Raw genomic sequence first — 16,199 nt, forward strand, 5'->3', positions numbered from 1 at the left:
AGTATTCCATGGTGTATATGTACCATATTTTCTTTATCCAGTGTATCATTGATGGGCATTTTTGTTGGTTTCATGGCTTTGCTATTGTAAATAGTGCTGCAATAAACATATATGTGTATGTGTCTTTATAGTAGAATGATTTATATTTCTTTGGGTATATACCCAGTAACAGGATTGCTGGGTCTAATGGTATTTCTGTTTCTAGATCCTTGAGGAATCACCACACTGTTTTCCACAATGGTTGAACTAATTTACATTTCCATCAACACTGTAAAAGCATTCCTATTTCTCCACAGCCTCACCAGCATCTATTTTCTTGAATTTTTAATAATTGCCACTCTGACTGCCATGAGATGGTATCTCATTGTGATTTTGATTTGCATTTCTCTAATGATCAGTGACGTTGTGCTTATTTTCATATGTTTGTTGGCCATGTAAATGTCTTCTTTTGAGAAGTGTCTATTCATATCCTTTGCCCACTTTTTGAAGGGGTTGTTTGTTTTTGTAAATTTGTTTCAGTTGCTTGTAAATTCTGGATATTAGACCTTTGTCCAATGGGTAGATTGCAAAATTTTTCTCCCATTCTGTAGGTTGCCTGTTCACTCTGATGGTAGTTTCTTTTGCTATGCAGAAGCTCTTTAGTTTAATTAGATCCCATATGTCAATTTTGGTTTTTGTTGCAATTGCTTTTTGCATTTTCATCATGAAGTCTTTGCCCATGCCTATGTCCTGAATGGTGTTAGCTAGCTTTTCTTGTAGCCATCTTGGGTTAATTTTTGTTAACCCAATAAATTTTGTTAATTAATGTGTAAGGAAGGAGTCCAGTTTCAGTTTTCTGCATATGGCTAGCCAGTTATACCAGCACCATTTATTGAATAAGAGATCCTTTCTCCATTGCTGTTTTTTGTCAGGTTTATCGAAGATCAGATGGTTTAGATGTGTGGTGTTATTTCTGTGGTCTCTGTTCTGTTCCAGTGGTCTATATGTCTGTTTTGGTACCAGTAGCAAGCTCTTTTGATTACTGTAGCCTTGTTGTATAATTTGAAGTCAGGTAGCGTGATGCCTCCAGCTTTATTCTTATTGCTTAGAATTGTCTTGGCTATACGGGGTCTTCTTTGATTCTACATGAAATTTAAAGTAGTTTTTTCGAATTCTGTGAAAAATATCAATGGTAGTTTGATGAGACTAGCACTGAATCTATAAATTACTTTGGGCAGTATGGCCATTTTCACAATATTGATTCTTCCTATCCATGAGGATGGAATATTTTTCCATTTGTTTGTGTCCTCTCTTATTTGCTGAGCAGCAGTTTGTAGCTCCCCTTGAAGAGGTTCTTCACATCCCTTGTTAGCTGTATTCCTAGGTATTTTATTCTCTTTGTAGCAATTGTGAATGGGAGTTTATTTATGATTTGGCTCTCTGCTTGTCTACCGTTGGTGTATAGGAATGCTTGTGATTTTTGCATATTGATTTTGTATCCTGAGACTGCTGAAATTGCTTATCAGCTTTAGCAGATTTGGGGCTGAGATGATGGGGTTTTCTAAATATAGAATCATGTCATCTGCAAGCAGAGACTATCTGACTTTCTCTCTTCCTATTTTAATACCATTTATTTCTTTCTGTTGCCTGATTGTTCTGGCCAGAACTTCCAATACTATGTTGAATAGGAGTGGTGAGAGAGGGCATCCTTGTATCGGTTTTCAAAGGGGACGCTTCCTACTTTTGCTCATTTAATATGATATTGGCTGTGGGTTTTTCATAAATATCTCTTATTATTTTGAGATATGTTCCATTAATTCCTAGTTTATTGAGACTTGTTAACATGAAGGGATGTTGAATTTTATCAAAGGCCCTTTCTGCATCTATTGAGATAATCATTTGGTTTTTGTCTTTGGTTCTGTTTAGGTGATGGATTACATTTATTGATTTGCATATGTTAAACTAACCTTGCATCCCAGGGTTGAAGCTGACTTGATCATGGTCAATAAGTTTTTTAATATGTTGCTGAACTTGGTTTGCCAGTATTTTATTGAATATTTTCGCGTTCATGTTCATCAGGGATATTGGCCTGAAGTTTTCTTTTTTTGTTGTGTCTCTGCCAGATTTTGGTATCAGGATGATACTTGCTTCATAAAATGAGTTATCCCTCCTTTTCAATGGTTTGGAATAGTTTCAGAAGGAATGGTACCAGCTCCTCTTTGTACCTCTTGTAGAATTTAGCTGTGAATCCATCTGGTCCTGGGCTTTTTTTGGTGAATAGGCTATTAATTACTGCTATTAATTATTGGTCTATTCAGGGACTCAACTTCTTCTAGGTTTAGCTTTGGGAGGGTGTATGTGTCCAGGAATTTATCCATTTCTTTTCAATTTTCTAGTTTATTTGGTAGAGGTGTTCATAGTACTCTCTAATGCTAGTTTGTATTTCTTTGGGGTCAGTGGTGATATCCCCTTTATCTTGTTTTGTGTCTATTTGATTCTTCTCTCTTTCCTTCTTTATTAGTCTAGCTAGTGCTTTACCTATTTTGTTAATTTTTTCTAAAGTCCAGCTCCCGGATTAATTGATTTTTGGTAGCTTTTTCGTGTCTCTATCTCCTTCAATCCTGCTCTGATCTTAGTTATTTCTTGTCTTCTGCTAGCTTTTGTATTAGTCTGCTCTTGTTTCTCTAGCTCTTTTAATTATAATGTTAGGGTGTCGATTTCAGATCTTTCTAGCATTCTGATGTGGGCATTTAGTGCCATAAATTTTCCTCTTAACACTGCTTTAGCTGTGTCCCAGAAATTCTGGTACGTTGTCTCTTTGTTCTCATTGGTTTCCAGGAAATTCTTGATTTCTGCCTTAAATTTCATTATTTACCCAAGAGTCATTCAGGAGCAGGTTGTTCAATTTCTGTGTAATTGTGTGATTTTGAGTGAGTTTCTTAATCCTGACTTCTAATTTGATTGCACTGTGGTCTGAGAGACTGTTATGACTTCACTTCTTCTGCATTTGCTGAGGAGTGTTTTCCTTCCAATTATGTGGTTGATTTTAGAATAAGTGCCTTGTGGCACTGAGAAGAATGTATATTATGTTGATTTGGGGTGGAGAGTTCTGTAGATGTCTATTGGGTCCACTTGATCCAGAGCTAAATTCAAGTCCTGAATATCCTTGTTAATTTTATGTCTTGATCTGTCTAATATTGACAGTGGGGTGTTAAAGTCTCCCACTATTATAGTGTGGGAGTCTAAGTCTCTTTGTAGGTCTCTAAGAACTTGTTTTATGAATCTGGGTGCTCCTGTATTGAGTGCACATATATTTAGGATAGTTAGCTCTTCTTGCTGAATTGATCCCTTTACCATTATGTAAAGCCCTTCTTTGTCTTTTTTGATCTTTGTTGGTTTGAAGTTTTGTCAGAGATAGGATTGCAACTCCTGCTTTTTTTTTTTGTTTTCCATTTGCTTGGTAAATTTTCCTCCATCACCTTATTTTGAGCCTCTGTGTGTCTTTGCATGTGAAATGGGTGTCCTGAATACAGTACCCCTAAGAGTGCTCTTTCCAATTTGCCAGCACCCCTAAGGGTGCCTCTTTCCAATTTGCCAGTCTGTGTCTTTTAACTGGGCAGTTAGCCCATTTACATTTAAGGTTGGTATTGTTATGTTGAATTTGATCCTATCATCATGATGCTATCTGGTTATTTTGCACACTAGTTGATGCAGTTTCTTCATAGTGTCATTGATCTTTATATTTTGAGGTGTTTTCTGCAGTGACTGATACCAGTTTTTCCTTTCCATATTTAGTGCTTCCTTCAGGAGCTCTTGCAAGGCAGGCCTGGTGGTGATGAAATTTCCCTCAGCATTTGCTTGTCTGGAAAGAATTTTATTTCTCCTTTGCTTATGAAGCTTAGTTTGGCTGGATATGAAATTCTGGGTTGAAAATTCTTTTCTTTAAGAATGTTGAATATTGGCCCTCAATCTCTTCTGCCTTTTAGAGTTTCTGCTGAAAGGTCTGCTGTTAGTCAGATGGGCTTCCCTTTGTAGGTGACCTGGCCTTTCTTTCTGGCTGCCCTTAACATTTTTTTCTTCATTTCAACCTTGGAGAAGCTGATGACTATGTGTCTTGGGGTGGATCTTCTCATGGAGTATCTTAGTGGTGTTCTCTGTATTTCCTGAATTTTCATGTTGGCCTGTCTTGCTAGGTTGGGGAAGTTCTCCTTGGTAATATCCTGAAGTGTGTTTCCATTCTGCACGTGTTCTTCAGATACTCCAATCAATCATAGGTTTGTTCTTTTTATCTAGTCCTGTATTTCTTGGAGGTTTTGCTCATTCTTTTTTGTTCTTTTTTTCTCTAATTTTGTCTGCATGCCTTATTTCAACAAGGTGATCCTCCAATCCTGATATCCATTCTTCCACTTGGTCGATTTGGCTACTGACACTTGTGTATGCTTCACAAAGTTCTTGTGCTGTGTTTTTCAGCCCCATCAGGTCATTTGTGGTCCTCTCTGAACTGGTTATTCTAGTTAGCGGCTCCTCTAACCTTTTATCAAGGTTCTTAGCTTCTTTGCGTTAGGTTACAATATGCTCCTTTGGCTAAGCAGTGTTTTCTATTACCCATCTTCTGAAGCCTACTTCTGTCAATTTGTCCATCTCATCCTCATCCTTGCTAAAGAGGCATTGCAATCATTTGGAGTAGAAGGGGCACTCTGGCCTTTGGGGTTTTCAGCATTTTTTCATTGATTCTTTCTCATCTTCATGACTTTTTCTTATTTCGATCTTTGAGGTTGCTGACCCTTGGTTGGGGTTTTTGTGGGAACTTTTTGTTGTTGTTGTTGATACTGTTGTTTTTGCTTTCTGTTTGTTTTCCTTTCAGTGGTCAGGCCCTCCTTCTGTAGAGCTGCTGTTGTTTGCTGGGGGTTCACTTCAGGCCCTATTCATCTGCTTTACTCCTGCACCTGGAGATGTCACTCAACGAGGCTGGAGAACAGCAAAGTTGGGTGCTTGCTCCTTCTTCTGGGATCTCTGACCTTGACAGGCACTAACCTGATATCAGTAGGATAGCTCCTTTATAGGGTGTCTGACAACCCCTGTTGGAGGGTCTCACCCAGTTGGGTGGCACAGGGAACGGGACCCATTAACAAAGCACTTTGACTGTCCCTTGGTAGAGGGGGTAGGCTTTGCTAGGGGGAAACCCAATTGTCCGGGCTGTCTGGATTCCTCAGAACTACCAGGAGGAAAGGCTAAGTCTGCTGGTCAGCTGACTGTGGCCACTCTTCCTGCTAGGGGCTCAGGCCCAGGGAGATCAGGGTTCTGTCCCTGACCCTCTGGCTGGAGTTGCTGGAGTTCCTGCAGGGAGGCCCCACCCACTGAGAAAGTATGAGTCAGGGTCAGGCCTGAAGAAGCACTCTGGCTGCAGTCTGCCATAGCTGGTGTGTTGGGCTGTGGGGGACACATCTTGGGACCAAGCCATCCAGGCTTCCTGTTTCCAGCAGGGGAAAAGCATGGCCTGGAGCTATAGAGATGGATGCTGCCTTTCCCCAACCCAGGGAGCTTGGTGTGTGAGGCAGTTATGAGTCCCAGTGCTAACTGCTGCCCCTCCCTCAAGGAGCTCAAACTGCTTAGCTAGGAGGCAGCGGCAGCTGTGGAGCTCGTGGCCCCTTCCCCCTGAGACCTTGGCAGGCTTAAGCAGATTCTAGCTGAGAGGCTGTTGAGAATCTGCATGGCTCTGGGATTGGGACCCTAGGCCTCAGTGGCATGGGTTTGTGAGTGAGATCTTCCGATCCGTGGGTTGCTCAGTTCTGTGGGAAAAGCACTGTTTCCCTGGCTGGGTAGCATACTCACTCATTGCCTTCCTTTATTGTGGGGTGGGGGCTTCATGTCCCATGTGGCTCTCCGGTGGGCCACCGCACCACACTGCTCTTCTTTCCTCTCCGTGGATCATGCCAGCTGTCTAGTCGGTTCTGATGAGAGAATATGTTTACCTTGGTTGCTAGTGCATGATTCATATGCTACTATGGTTATTTTCAGTGGCCGCCTCTGATTGCCACTGCTTCTAGTCAGCCATCTTGGCCCCACCCTCTAACCATTTTTCATGTGGCTTTAAAATTCTCATTTCTAGATCAAACTTCAGATGAACTTTTTGTACAACTTACATCACTTGTCCCATTGACAGTCCATTTTGTAAGGAACTAAACTCAATATCCTCCCAAAACCTTTCATCTTCTTAGTTCCTTCTTTCGATTAATGATGCCAGCCTTCCTATTGTGAAGTGTAAAACCCTAGTCATATTTAAGCCCTTACTCTCTTGAGCTAACTACAATAATTTAATATTTAAATCATGTGATTCTAAATTCCAAAATATCTTTTTTATCCTCTCTTTATTATTTATTTTTAATATTGTCCTATTTATACAAATTCTTTATCAGATTATAGGTACGTCTCATAGTGCCTTGCAGCACTTCGTATAATGCCTTATATCAATTAGGCGTAACACATATAGTTTGTTGAAGTAAGTTTTATACACAGGTGCCAACATTTATAATTATGGTCCTTATTTTTCAAAGAAACATAAGCTATAGTTTAGAGCTTCCCTTCAACAAAAATTACATGACACTAGAAGTAAAATCAATATTAAAGTCATATTTTAGGTACTGTAAAACCCAGCTCTACATGATATGTTTTCTACCACCAAAAGTTTAGAATTCATATTAGTAATTGTATAGGTTGGAAATACCCAATTTGCAGCTTTTCTAATCTGTAAAATAACAAAATACTAACAATTCATGAAAAGCAATAAATTCAACTTGAAAATTGAACAAGGGAAAGGATACTAACATTGAGTGCTCGATATTGGCAGGTACTGTGATAGAGAACGTACATAGGCAGTTCAGCTAAAACCTTACAATAAGCTTGTGGAGAGAGATTATTTTATGGCATTTTACACATAGGAAAAACTTTCATATTTTTATTTATCCATGATCACAATTCTAGTAAATGGCTCCCCTGAAACTAAAATCTAACTTTTAACTTTTTAAATCACATTTGCAGGAGACACCTAATAATATGTACCAGGCTTCTGTCTTACTGTGCAATGCAGATAAAATTTAAAAAGAAAAAAATGTGTTATACTACATTTGGGAATTTTTAAATAAGAAGCAAAAGTTTATGTTAAGCTAAAACACTTTCAAATCTCTAAAAGCATCAATCATGTATTATCTAGCCTCCAAGCATTTATATAAACTGCTTTCTCTGCCTAGTAAAATAAAGACAATATAACAATAAGTGAATGACAGTAAAATAATTCATACATTCTTTAATTTAACAATCAAAAATTGAGTGCATACTCTGTGCAATGACCATAATTCCTGGAGTTTACAATTGTTCCTGGATAAATATATTCATCAGTTGGATATTCTACTTGTTAGCTGTGTAACACTGGATAATCTGCTATTTCTCTGAACTTTAATTTTTTATATGTAAATAGGATTTTAAATTTCTTAATATATTAGACTCTTGTAAAAAATAAATGTAGAAATATTGTGATTTGTTTAGCACAGTTACTAGCAGTTATTTTAGATTTGACTTTCAACCACAATTTTGGTTATTTTTGGTGTTTTGCTTCACTTTTTAAATTCTTCTTTATAATTTAGCAATCTGATTATATATCCTTCTTCCCAAGAAACCTTCCCTGCAACTTCAGTACAAAATGAAGCATCACTTCTGTACATATAGTCATATAACTATCTGTATATCTCACTATATTACAAATCACATTTTTTTTTGTAATTACATGTATTTTACACCCCAAATCAGACTATAAGGTTTTTATTTTTTATTTTTTATTTTTTTTTTGGAGATAGAGTCTTGCTCTTTTCACCCATGCTGGAGTGCAATGGCACTATCTTGGCTCACTGCAACCTCCACCTCCTGGGTTCAAGAAGTTCTCCTGCCTCAGTCTCCCAAGTAGCTGGGATTACAGGTGCCCGCCACCACACTGGGCTGATTTTTGTATTTTTAGTAGAGACAAGGTTTCACCATATTGACCAGGCTGGTCTCAAACTCCTGATCTCAGGTGATCAGCCCGCCTCGGCCTCCCAAACTGCTGGGGTTACAAGCGTGAGCCACCACCCCCAGCCAACTATAAGATTCTTAAGGGTAAGGTAAGATTTGTGCTGCTCACCCATGAGTTCACAGCAGGTGCCACATTTCTAGACCACAATGGATTTCTAATAAGTGGTTCTGAATGAATGCGCTTGGAGTACAAAGAAATAATGGGGAGGTAGGGGTGATAAATTTCTTGGCAGTTGTTTCAGTATTGCAACCCAAATTGGACCTACAATGGATGGAAGGCCATTACAACCCAACAGCTGGGTGCTCCTCAGTAGGAAAGGCAAAACAGACTGCATGCACTGTCTGGAATATTGTTGAAAAATTTCATATATTAGAAGAAATATTGGACTCAAGAACATTCCCAGGCACCACATAGAAATGTATTACTTAGTTTGATTTTGCTCAGAAAAATGTAATATCTGGGTAAATAAAATCTGAAAATAGAGCATTTATTGTCTCATTATATATAAGAATTGAATAATCTTGATATTTAAACAGAACTTGTGAATGCAGGTAATATTAGTTACAAAATGTCATCAGTCAAATCCTCAGTCTTTCATTATGGTGGCTATGAAGATTGAAAATTTTAAATAAAGCTGGGCTGTACTGAACTTTTCACTTCCTCCAAGTAAGTAAGTTCCTTTTTTTTTTGGATTGTCCTCAAAGCAATTTTATTCCAGCAGTGGCTCTTTATGATACACTGGGATAACTTCATCCTTCATTGATGGATGTAGGCTCCTCTGCTTACATGACAGATTTGCTTTTTTGTAAGGTTTTCCTCAAGAAATATAGCAATTAAGCTTAGAATGTAAGAGGATAAACTATAATTTATAACCTTCTCCCTAACACAACAATCTAGAAAGGGTGTTTCTAATTCAGAGGAAATACAAACAAAACAAAACAAAACAAGGGAAAGTCAAAAGAACAACAGCAACAGAAACAACAGTAGAAAGGGGTTGGTAAGGCTTTCAAAACTTTAAAACTTTTTATACACTGTACTTGACATATCTCAGTGGAATGTGCATCAGAGGGGAAAAAAGGCATGTCATTGCTCTGAAACTGTCTTTTCTAATTCAGTGCATCCATGTATTGTTATAAATCTGTTTCCCAATCATGCTTCCTCACTGAAAGATGCAGACACAAGGGAACAAGCTGCACTGCTATCTATCAGCTCAGATAAAGGAAAAGTTTCTTTTAGCCCGACACTGACAGCTTAATGAAATGAAAGCCAAGATGCATGCATGCAAATAAGAGAAAGACTGGTAAGGTAGTGACCATACTTAGTATTTAAAATAGGCAAGTAGGGCGACTTGTACCTATGTTTCTTTTTTCCCTTGGCCTAGGGCAGTAGACTAAGACTGCTTTCTGTGGATAGTCTGTGGACACTGCTTTCACAACTTTATAGATACAACTTTTCTTTGGCCTAATGAAATAATTGAAGTCATAGCACTTATTTAAAGGATTAAAAAAAACTATAGTATTATTTTTCTATTTTGATAAATGAAGAAGATGATAAGATACCGGATCTCATTATGTAAACTTGTATTATGCATTGTGATTTCCTGTCATTGCTTTGAACCTTGCAGCTGAGTTATTTTAAAATCTCTAAGGACCAGTGGGATTTTTATAGAATGAACTGAAAAATGGACCCAATCCTTTACTTGAAACATAGCAAATATTTATCACCCTTTGTTTCCCCATTAGTTTTTACTTTCACACGCCTACACCTTTCCTTAGCATCTGTAGGAGAAAAAGAATAGCGGGAAGAATTGGAAAGAACTTCCTGTCACACACTCCAGATTATTAACAGTAAACACAAAGTACTCAAAATCTCATGAGAAAATCTGAATGGTAAGAGAATTACAGCATTAAGTTTGGTGAAAGAGGTGATGATTATAATGCAAGCGGTTTTTTTTTTCCTTTTTCTTTTCAATCTTCGTTTGGTTAAAGGTGATAATGTTTTGAAAAAGAATATAAAATGTAGTCTTCACTGACATTTCACCCAATCACTAATCCTTAAAAGGATTACCTGTCAGAGATTTTGTTCCTGATTCGAATGCATTTACACTGAATATGCGAGAACTGTGTTTCTGTATGTGCTTCAAGTTGCCAGTGTCCTCCAAAACATACAAGTCACCTTGTAAAGCTATTTCAGACAAAAGTGACATAAAGATATTGCTGTTTCTAAGATTTTCCCCCATTATATAAATGTCTATAATACCATTAGGATTACAATAGAAGAGAAACCTGATTTTCTCCAATCACTAGCTAGATTTATATCTAATATCACTCTATATCTTCAGAGCATTTTAGAGCTTACACCAAGAACACAGTTGAGGCCAGGAGTGGTAGCACACGCTTGTAATCCCAGATACTCAGGTGGCTGCGGCACGAGGATTGCTTGAACCTGGGAGCACGCCACTGCACTCTAACCTGGGCAACAGAGTGAGACTGTCTAAAAAAAAATAATACAGCTGAAATCAGAATTAACAGAAAGATTAACGCTACAGTTTTAAAGTGGAGAAAACCATTCCTAAAATTCTGGGTTTTGTTTGTTTGTTTGAGACAGAGTCTCACTCTGTCGCCCAGGCTGGAGTGCAGTGGCATGATCTCAGTTCACTGCAAGCTCCACCTCTCAGGTTCATGTCATTCTCCCGCCTCAGCCTCCTGAGTAGCTGGGACTACAGGCACCCGCCACCACACCCAGCTAATTTTTTGTATTTTTAGTACAGACGTGGTTTCACCGTGTTAGCCAGGATGGTCTCGAACTCCTGACCTCCTGATCCACCTGCCTTGGCCTCCCAAAGTGCGGAGATTACAGGCGTGAGCCACTGCACCCAGCCTAAAATTCTGTTCTTACATCAGTATAAAGCAGGTGTTTCATCTTCATATGTGAAAGATTTTTGCCCTCTATTTTATCCTCTATCTTTTTTTTTCTTTATTCTTATACCAATAGCCACACACACACACACACGCCTTAAAGGTAGAGGTATTAAATTAATTCAGTATTTTATTTAAACTCAGGGGCAACCACTGATTCACAGTCAAACAATATTTATCAAAAGGCAAGAGTTATTCTAAAAACAAAAATCTTAAGAAACTCACTAAAGGATCTACTGTGGTTAGCTATTATAGGCTAATTGCTATAAAATTAAAAACAAAAGCAAATACTTTTTTAGTTGTTTAATACGGTGGAACTTTATGTCTTCCATCTCAGTCTACTTGTGCAGTCTCCTGTGTGGTGATTGAGAGACTCGATGTCATTCTATCTAGTGGCTCTCCCACTATAAGGGCCTCAGAGTTCTCCACCAGACCCTGTGCATCAGGACTAGAAAGAAAGGAGAGCAAGCATGTCTCATGGAAGGTATTTTAGAGGCTGGGCCTAAACTGGATGAAATTACTTCTTTCTGCATTATTTAAACAAGCCTCAATAAAATGGCTCCATCAAACTAGTGTGTAATGTAGAATTTTTTTTTTATTATACTTTAAGTTTTAGGGTACATGTGCACAACATGCAGGTTTGTTATATATATATACATGTGCCATGTTGGTGTGCTGCACCCATTAACTCGTCATTTAACATTAGGTATATCTCCTAATGCTATCCCTCCCCCTCCCCCCACCCCACAACAGGCAACGGTGTGTGATGTTCCCCTTCGTGTGCCCATGTGTGCTCATTGTTCAATTCCCACCTATGAGTGAGAACATACGGTGTTTGGTTTTTTGTCCTTGCGATAGTTTGCTGAGAATGATGGTTTCCAGCTTCATCCATGTACCTACAAAGGACATGAATTCATCCTCTTTTATGGCTGCATAGTATTCCATGGTGTATATGTGACAAATTTTCTTAATCCAGTCTATCGTTGTTGGACATTTGGGTTGGTTCCAAGTCTTTGCTATTGTGAATAGTGCCGCAATAAACATATGTGTGCATGTGTCTTCATAGCAGCATGATTTGTAATCCTTTGGGTATATACCCAGTAATGGGATGGCTGGGTCAAATGGTATTTCTAGTTCTAGATCCCTGAGGAATCGCCACACTGACTTCCACAATGGTTGAACTAGTTTCCAGTCCCACGAACAGTGTAAAAGTGTTCCTATTTCGCCACATCTTCTCCAGCACCTGTCGTTTCCTGACTTTTTAATGATCACCATTCTAACTGGTGTGAGTTGGTATCTCATTGTGGTTTTGATTTGCATTTCTCTGATGGCCAGTGATGATGAGCATTTATTCATGTGTCTCTTGGTGGCATAAATGTCTTCTTTTGAGAAGTGTCTGTTCATATCCTTCGCCCACTTTCTAATGAGGTTGTTTGTTTTTTTCTTGTAAATTTGTTTGAGTTCATTGTAGATTCTGGATATTAGCCCTTTGTCAGATGAGTAGGTTGCAAAAATTTTCTCCCATTCTGTAGGTTGCCTATTTACTCTGACGGTAGTTTCTTTTGCTGTGCAGAAGCTCTTTAGTTTAATTAGATCCCATTTGTCAATTTTGGCTTTTGTTGCCATTGCTTTTGGTGTTTTAGACATGAAGTACTTGCCCATGCCTATGTCCTGAATGGTATTGCCTAGGTTTTCTTCTAGGGTTTTTATGGTTGTAGGTCTTACATTTAAGTCTTTAATCCATCTTGAATTAATTTTTGTATAAGGTGTAAGGAAGGAATCCAGTTTCAGCTTTCTACATATGGCTAGCCAGTTTTCCCAGCACCATTTACTAAATAGGGAATCCTTTCCCCATTGCTTGTTTTTGTCAGGTTTGTCAAAGATCAGATAGTTGTATATATGCGGCATTATTTCTGAGGGCTCTATTCTGTTGCACTGGTCTGTATCTCTGTTTTGGTACCAGTACCATGCTGTTTTGGTTACTGTAGCCTTGTAGTATAGTTTGAAGTCAGGTAGCTCTTTTTTGGTTCCATATGAAATTTAAAGTAGTTTTTTCCAATTCTGTGATTTTTTTTTTTTTTTTTTTTGAGACAGTCTGGCTCTGTCGCCCAGGCTGGAGTGCAGTGGCACGATCTTGGCTCACTGCAACCTCCACCTCCTGGGTTCATGTGATTTTCCTGCCTTGGCCTCTTGAGTAACTGGGATTACAGGCACCTGCCACCACAGTCAGCTAATTTTTGTATTTTTAGTAGAGACAGGGTTTCACCAAGTTGGCCAGGCTGGTCTCAAATTCCTGACCTCAAGTGACGCCCCAACGTTGACCTCTTAATGTGCTAGAATTAGAGGCATGAGCCACTGTGCCCAGCCCAGAATAGCTGACATCTGTAAAAACATGGCACAGTTTAGTAACAATCTTATTGCAGATGATGTTCTTTATTAGTTTCATCATTTCTGAGCTCTAGGAGAGTTCTCACTGAGAAATCTGATTACATTAATTTTCTTTCAAACATAGTTTCTCATGAACAGTCTATTTTGGAAAGGACAAATTTCCTTTGTCATAATGTAGGTATGTAAGTCATTATGGAAGGCACCATTAGATTTAGACCTGGATATACATTATCTTCTATAAAGTTGTTTCACTTTCTTTGTTCATTCCACTTTACATAGATGATAAATTTATTATGTATTTGATTCAGTCATATGAACTAATTGATCTTACTGTAACATCACTATGAACAGATAAATAATTATATAAATAAATAGACTCATAGAAAACTACATAAGTAGATGTATAGTTAAATAACTTTCATTGATAAAGAGACAAATATGCAGTTTTTATTGTAAACAATACAATATGATACAATTTTGTCTTTCCCATCAAATCACATTTAATAGGAAAGAAAGACTCTAAAGTGATAAGTATAATGACAAATATAAGCATAAGATGTATACAGGGCCTTGAACCCACATAAAGGTGGAAAAAGATAGATGGAAGTTGATGGTCAATAGAAATTTCCTGAAGCTGGGGAATCTTGCAAAATCAAGTAAATAAAGGTGGGAATATTCCAGGTTGCTGGAGTGCCATACAAAGGCATTACAATATGTCAGAATGTTCTATGTTTCGGGAACTTCAAGAACATTTTGGTATGGTGCAGTATCATATTCAAGAGGAGTAGTGTCCAGATAATAATGAGTCTCAAATTTAATGCAAAGCAAAGGAGAATCAAATCTTTAATGCAATATTACATAACAATTGCCTAAAGATCCTGATTCAGCAGGTAAGGCTTTGGCATATTCATTTTTAGCAAACAGCTCCGGTGATTTTTGAGGCTATTTGTCTCAAATTTATTAGATATTATTTATTAGATAAAACTTTTGCAACGTTGCTTTGTAATGAGAGTCTTGAAAGTGTTCACCAGGCAATAACAAGGAAAGATTTCTTTTGAAAATAATAAATTCTCTGACATTTGGGTGAAGAAATGAATTAGAACAAGTTGGTAATAGGAAATAATATAAATTAGGAAGTTGTTAAATAATCTAGGTGAGAAATGATAAAAGTCTCACCTATGGCACTCCTGGAAGTAGACAAAACATGGAAATTGTTAATAAAGAAGAATCGCCTGGTCAATACCAAACCACCACTCATATATACTAAAACCCTTACTAAATTTAAATTATTTCATCCTCACATATCTATAATGAACATGTGTTATCTCCTTTTACAGATATGGAAAGTTTCAAAGATAATTTAAATAACTTGCCCAGTGTTATATGACAAGGAATTGGTTGAAGAGGATTCCAGCCCACACTGATTTCAAAGCCTGTTTTTTTCAACATCATGATAGACTGTCTCTTTTGTGAAACAGATAATATAAACCCCACTTTAGAGAATTTTGCCTGAGAAAGTAGGGAAAGAGACAGGCCTATTACAAGATTAAAATTTAGGGAGGTAAATTTCTGTAGTTTAAGTTTTAAGGGGGAGTAGATTTGAGACTGCTTGTTTCATGAGGGCAATATGTTGGTGGAGCTGAAGACAAGGAAGAGGAGGAAAATTCATAGAATATGATGATGAAGAAGCTGGAAGAAATGGGATCTAAAGCACAGTTAGAGAAACAGGCTGTAAAGATGGATGCATTCTCTTGTGGGTCAGAAGAGCAAGGCAAAAGGATTGGTATAAATAAGCAAAATGTTGAAGTTGAAGGAAATGACAGAATCATGGAAAAGGAAACAGACATTCCGATAGCCTTTATTCTGTGGCAATCTCATGTCTAAAATGAGATATCTAAAATGAGAGCATCTAAGCTATATGGGAAGAAGTATGGCTATTACAGAGGGCTGCTAGAATGGTATGAAACATGGCAATCAAGATGTGTAGCATTCATGAAGACGAAGAATAACCTTAGATGTAACTGAGCTAGAGAATGGTTAGGATGGATTACACTACATTTTTTGAAGGCAGAGGAGTTACAGCTAATGAAAAATTCCAGGATGGGTTATGGGTGTAGGTGAATAAAAGTTTCCCTTGAATGCTGAATCAATAAATATTTGAAGACACAGAGAAAAGCACCAGTTAAAGGAAGACATTGAAAATATAGTGGCAAATATAGAAAACTTTTGAATAGAAACTGATCATATATAGTTTACTTTCAATGTAATAAATCATTCTCAACTTAACTTTATATCAGGAATGACAAATAAGAAGCAGAAGTGCTGTTACTTCTCTCCCATAGCAGGTATTGGTGATCAATCTTTGAGCTCATTCCTTTAAAAAAAAAAGAGAGAGCCTCACATTCCTTTTTATCTTAACTCTCAACCATATTATTTGTTACATTACCTTAAATGTATTTACCACACCTGATATATCGTAAATAGCTTACATTACATTGACAATTTTATAATAATAGCATTGATCATTTTGACTGCATTGGCTTATTTTCTAAACAGGATTATTAATATAAAACTCTTACTACTACAATTATTTTAAGGCTATTTGAACATTATCCTAATTATAAAGGCAATTTAAAGGATACAAAAAGATACCTAATAGTTTAAATATTCCATACCCTGTCAGTTTTTTTTAAGTTGACATATCTCAATATATGCTTAATTTTTCTATTGGAGTATTTAGTAATATGTAGAAAACAATGAAATCAGTAGGGGAAATGAGAAAAATCTTGAGATTACTCAATATACAAAAAATCCTGAATTTGTAAAAGTGCCTCCATTTTGTAAGTTTTCTG

This window comes from Pongo pygmaeus, chromosome 3 (assembly GCF_028885625.2).
Source record: "Pongo pygmaeus isolate AG05252 chromosome 3, NHGRI_mPonPyg2-v2.0_pri, whole genome shotgun sequence".
In the NCBI taxonomy this organism is placed as follows: Eukaryota; Metazoa; Chordata; class Mammalia; order Primates; family Hominidae; genus Pongo; species Pongo pygmaeus.